We start from the raw sequence: 6,960 nt of genomic DNA on the forward strand, positions 1-6,960 counted from the left end.
TCAAGTGTTTGCAACGTCTCTGCGGCGACCTGGAGGAGTTTTTCTGTTGGAAAAGATGTGTGTTTTAATTCTCGCGGAAGGCTACTTTTCACACCGCCATAATGCAGCCAGTCTTCTTGGCTAATTTTGTTGTAGTAACGTTACATTATCTCAACTTCACTCCACCCAGAGGAGCTGCCCGCTGCTGCGCCTCCTCCTGTTAACCCTTTCGAGACCCCAGCATCTTATTGTTCACTCTGCAACCTCAGGATGTAACGTCTCGCTGCTATAATACATAGTATTCATTATGCAGAATGTCCCATTTCTGAATAATGTCCAGGCCCAATTTGTTACTGGGGTATAATTAGTGAGGCATTAATGTGTTTTACATTTTGTGTTTTGCATCTAAATAAAACCTGGACTTTAACTGGACCTTGTCATATCTTTATATCTAAAAAGCTCTCCTCACTCTGTCTAGTTAACTAAATTGCAAACATTTAGGGAAGGGTTTGAGACATGACCCCATGTTTAGGTCTTTTTTTTATTTTAGATGTATGTATTATCACAATTAGGCATTTAGTTAAAGCACAGATATTTAACTTTGCAATTGTATGGTGGCTCTTGAGAGCTCAACACACTGCAAATCAAGATAACAGACGCAAATGGACACCACACAAGCAGATGAAGAAACATCTACACCAATGTGAAACACAGAAACAGAATGTATATGCAGCATTTGGGAAAAGCACTCTGAAAAGAAAAGCTCACAACACAAAGGAGACTGATTACAGGGGACACAAAAGTGATGCACATGGTTTGTGATTTATGAACTTATTAAAGTAAGCTATCACTCATTCTGACCACATGATTCAGATCTTATAGTATTGAGTAAAAGGCTAACACTAGTTTAACAACAGATATCTTCAATAATATCACAATTTGCTATCACAATGTTTAAATTAAATTCTAAGTTATCTTCTTACACCACTAACCATCTGTTTTTAATAACATCATAATCCCAAAATGGAAACCACAAGTGCTTTGGTTTGGTGTCTATTTGTTTGTGTTTTCTTATTTGGCAGTGTGTTGAGCTCTCAAGGCCACCATACGTTTGGATCAGGAGTTTTAAACTTATAAACGGCCCGTTCCTTGCTTCTCCACTTCCTGTGCGCACGCACCAATGATATTGATGGAGGGCCAGTCAGTTCAGGTATTAGACACACAACACAGTCAAATTAATTGCGTGATTGTGCTGTAAATATTAAATGTGCTGGATTTACACAAGTTAATCCCTCTGTCCTCCTCTGGTATATGTTCTCTTTGAATGAGTTTCCATTTAATTTAGAAATGGGTGATTTGTATGTCATGTTTTAGGCTGCTGCTCTAAAAAGACAATATTGTAATTACAGTAAGCTTCTTATAAGCTGATACAATTATTGAGGTGAGGAGTTTATATTGTCACGTGAAAGTGGGACCTTATGCTCCTTCAATTTAGAAAACAACACAACTTTTACCAGGATAAAGACATTTGATCCTCTAGCATATGCCACGTCTTTGTGAAATGAATTCATGCCAGAGAGCAGCTGGCAATACATTATCACCTTGCTACGTACTGTGAGGAGGGGACAACAGGGGGGGGGGCAGCATGATTCAATTGCATCAAGGCATCCAGACCGACCTATGAAGGAAAAAGTAGTCAGATATTTCACTTAGGTATTTACCAAAATTCTCCATTGCAAGTTAAAGTGATGCATCAAACATCCTTCTTGAATAAAAGTACAGAAGGATTTTCAGCTAAATGTACCTAAAGTCTTCAAACTGAATATGCTCATTCTGCAGAAAATGACTGATGACTGATTAGATTGTTTTACTTTTGTAGCTGGAAGACATGGAGTCCCTTTTTTACTTTTCTGTTATCTTTGAATGTTTTGCGCAATATTGGACACTTTTACCAATTTGAGGCTCAAACAACTATTTAAAAGAAACCTTCTGATTTAGAGGGGAAATCACTCATTGGTGGAACAACTCAGAGACATCTGAAGTGACAAAAGTGCACAAGCCCAAAAGGTTCTGAACCACTGATACTATCTTTAACAATGTGTTGTATTTTGTAAGTTTATCATCATCTGAAGAAAAAAAATCCTAACCTAAAAAGTAACTATAGTCATTACGCTTGTCACATACATGTAATGGAGTAAAGAGTACAATATTCCCTGGAAGTATAAAGTAGTATACAATGGTAAAGTATGTGCAAATCAGAATTATAGCTGATAGCAGTAATTTAATAAATGTAATTATTTAGTTTCCATCGCTGGAAGATGCAGACATGCAATAACCTGAGGTGACGCTTTAAGTTTCAAACCTTAAAAAGCCAGTTCAGTATGTTACCTAACAGAGCAACACTAATGAATCAGCCTGGCCTGTAACAAGAGAACTGTGATACACCAATGCAAAATTAGATCTGAGGTCATCATGTCAGCCAGTGTTTCCATTTCAAAGTCTGTCCACCAAGTTCACTTTATTTTCAACTGTTAAATGTCCAGTATACTTTAGTCACAATTCTTTAAGAAAACAAATCTAAGAGATCCATTATAAGATTGTTTATTCATGATATGTGTTAATGTTTTAAAAATAAAATTATTTCAACAGATACCGTCGGTTAATAAAAAGCCATACAAAGTGAGTTTTAAGAAGAGATTTAAAAGATGATAGAGTTGATTGAGAGTTACTGTTACCACCAGTGTTTAGCTCACTGTGTTGCATGGTGAGCTTTACATGCCCCATATGGATTTCCCTGGAGCTACTTGTCTGTTTAATGCTGTTTGCAGGGGTCAACGAGAAGAACAGAGAAGGTCCAGATGTTCCTGTGCACCATGTGCACCATGTGAAGGTCAAAGCCACCAGTCTAATGGCACTGTGTGGTACTGATCGAGGGCAGATGTTCACAGGGTTATCCATTCCATATGGCTGTCACTCGTCCATGGGCCTTTTCACAGCACAGCTCTTGTAAACACGCTTTAGTTCGCTGTTCTCTTTTTTTCTGCCCCTGTAAAACATGTCCTAAATCCAATCACCTAGCCCTCTAAAGGGGATGATGTTGATGAATGGGAATGTGTAGTGGTTGTAGTGACCTATAAGCCCCTACTGAGATTACAGGCAGGCAACCAGCCAGCCAGGCCTGGCAAGGGCACCAGGAAACAGCTAGAGCTTAAAGAGGGATTGTTTAGATAGACAATGGTGTCTACCTGGTTTTAATCCTCGGTCAAAAAGAGTACAGGGGATTGGCGGCGTTTAATAAATGAAAGTGCTCCTATAATCAGGATTTGCCAAAGTGCCCCTTTTGTGTTAATCGGACATTTTTTACAGCATGGTTTTTGACATCTGCCACAGCAGGTGGCGTTAACCTCATCTCTGCCCCATCATCTGTATGCAGTGCACTCTTCCAGCTGACATCATGCAGAGAAGTGTATACGTAAACAAAATGGGAAAGTTGCACTTTATACATTCAACAACTACTATCTCCGTTTCTTCAAAATGGCAATCAACAGAATGTCTTTAAAGCTTAAAGCTACAGCTTGGTTTAAATGCACCAGAGTTACCAGGTAGCCATAACCTCACATACCTGAAAATAATCTATGGGATGCAGCCGGCCTTTAGCCATCGTGCGACTACAGCGGACTATGGCGCAACCGCATTACTTACTTAGTAAAGGCTAATAGAACAAGGATGTGTAATTACTCTACTGCTAAAATAGAAAGCTGCATTTTAATAATTAAAGTCCAGCGTATCACCAATAAAGCATGATAAAATTGTTTTAAAATCAAGGATTACAACAGTAAATCCCAACGGGCCAGATGTGAGAACGGGCGGGGTCGCCTCATTCTGGGACCAGATTAAACAGAAAATCCCACAGGACCGCACTGTCTTTCCTCTGCAGCTTAGAGGCTTGTGTGGACTCAACATGCTGTAATCCACCGATTAGCTGATATAAATCACCTGTAAATACACCTTGGCCATGATGTTGCCGCGGGCCATCAGGCCCCGCTGCGCCCTGCAGCACGTCCCACATGTGTGTGGGAAACACAGGTCAGATTTGAACTTTCTGGGAACCGGAGGTAGACTCTCAAACCAGACAGACAGCTGGAACAGATGTGATCTGACTGAGAAACTAAATTGTGCAGATAACACGTTAACCCCTGTTTAGTTATACCACACACACACACACACACACACACACAGTCTTTTAATTACTCTTGTATGACATACTATACTCTGCCTTTAAAAAAAAAAAATACTTTTTGTCAAACCATACCAACATGCTACTATATTTATGCAATTTTTATGACATACGTATATATTGTTATGGCCTAGTATATTATTTACATATTGTTGGATACTATTGTTTATGAAATATTATCTTATGACTAATTTAAATGTTTTTATGACATCCTAAACGATTGTACCGACGACAACATCTTTGTAATGACATACTATGCTATACATTTTAAAGATTGTTTGTCATCCTATACTATCGCTTCTTTATAACCTTTTCATGACATTGCATACCATGAGTTTTAATAACAATTGTATGGCTGACTTTACTGTGGCTTTTTAGGACTTTTTCATAAAATTTCAAAAAAATTCATGAAAGACAAAGAATAGTGTAAGGCACGCTATACTGACATTTGTATGCCTTTTTATGACATACTACTGTACCAAGATATCTTAGTAACTTTATTCATAACATACCATCATGACTTTTTTCCTGACATACTGCACTATGACTTTCAAATTACTCTGACTCTTTTTAGCAAACACTAACGTGCCATTAATAATGCTTTATTTCATAACCACATATGACAACGTGCCTATATTCTATGCCTTTTATGGCATTTTACACATACATGCACTGTTTTTTTTAATTCATATTTCTATTTCTTATTAACTTTAGAGTCTTCTACAGTATGATATTTTAAAGGAAAATATAGTACTTTTCTATCCACGACATTTATCTCAAAGCAAGTCAGTTACTTTGCAGTTGAGGATTTGACATTTGACAAGCTAATATGATTAATACATTTATTAAATGCCCAATAACTTAAACTCTAATACACGACTGGAAGGGCCGTTCACTTCACAGCTGACTTGACCCAAAGTACCGGTTTCGGCTCAACATTGAGACACAAAAATAAAATTAATACTGCCACATAACCTCTCTGGTGTAATTCTTCTGCAGGTCCCAAACATATTATTTCGCCACCGGCTGTGGTACAAACATGAGACGAGAGCAGCACAACCAGTTCATGTAGTTTTAATGCTTAATGTCATTCAGATTCAGCTTTCCCCCTCAAATCACTCCATTACAATGGATTAAACCATTAAAAGAGGGATAAAGTATTTTAGCATTTTTATTCTGCAAGACACTTTAACATTATTCCTGAAAGAGGAAACACAACATTTTGGTTCATAGCACAGTCATGCCTGGCAAGGAAAAAATATTAAGACTACATCAACAAAACAAATGTACAAATCATGGAAGCAAACAATATAAACAATATCTTATATATAAAACATAGCAAGCATAATAAATATTACAAATTAACAAAAAAAAACTAAAAGTAAACAGAGTTAACCTATTTGGTTTGGGCGATGTTTGGAACACGGTTATTAATCACTGATCTGAAAAGTGTGAATCTCCTGGGAAAAGCTGTGTTCATGTGATTCACTCATGACAGAATACCAAACCCAAACCTTTTTTCTTATTAAGAGTGCACAGGCAGTACTACATACAGTAAGTGTAGACATCTTTTTTGTGTTTTTTCCTATGACCACATTGTTGGTTGTGCTTCTTCAGTCAAAGTTTTTTTTTGGGGCACTCAGCTCTCATTGGTTCAACATACCAAAACGGTAAAAAAAGAAAGAAAAGAAAAAAGAAGTCCATTTGAGAAATCTGTTGAAACACGATTGGCTGTATTGGACCTCTTTGGTTGTTGGTAATCTACTGGCTACTTCCATCTTTGGGTGTGTTAGCATATTCACAGGAGATGGGAATCAGTTCTGGTTCAGTCAGGAATCGAAGGACCGTGTGATCATTCGAACACAAGACAATCATTCACACAATCATTCACACATTCTCTCACGCATACACACACATCTGTACACGAGCAGACACAGACGGCAAACAATACATTCTAATTCATTGTGTGACTGTAATTGTAATTTCACTCTTTAGTGATTCTTCTACTTAACATATATAATAACTGTGCAATTTTCATTTTGTTTTCTTTTGTTAAAGCAAACCAGGAGTAGTATAAATATTAGGAAGATGTTGTAGGTGCAGGTTTTTATTAGCCACGTGTAGAGAGTGTAGAGAGCATTTTCCCCCAGTCCACCTAAACGTCCCAGCCCCTATAATGCTACTTCCGTTGCAAAGTGCAAGCAGTTAATGTCTCTCTGCCTCTCCCTCCCACTCAAGAAATTCGGAAAACCAATGCAACAGCAACGAAATAAATGTTGTCATGAAAAAAAAGGTTCTATCAGTGTCCAAAAAGCAACCAGAAGGGAGAGGGCAGCAAAAGAGAGAGTGCATTTGTGTCACAAGAAATTCAGTCCAGTGAAGCAAAACAAGTGTTATTCCTTATTATGCCCACATGCCACAGGTCAGCTGTGTGAAAGAGTGGTTATACTTCCCTAGAAAGAGAAAAGACAAAAAACAAAAGTCATACACATATTCCTCTCCAGTAAGAACATGCTGAATCTAGAACCACATTACAAGAATAATTCAACATTTTGGTAAATACAATTATTTACTTTCTTGCTAAGCTAACTAGAATTGCTGGTTGCTTCATCTCTGCTGTACAGACATGAGATCGATCTTCTCATCCAACTTGGCAAGAAAACTAATAACACTCTATTCTCAAACAAATTAACTATTCCATTAAATGTAGTGAATGTATAAACTGATATTGCAGAAGTAAGGAC

The sequence above is a fragment of the Taurulus bubalis genome, assembly GCF_910589615.1.
Source record: "Taurulus bubalis genome assembly, chromosome: 11".
Lineage (NCBI taxonomy): Eukaryota > Metazoa > Chordata > Actinopteri > Perciformes > Cottidae > Taurulus > Taurulus bubalis.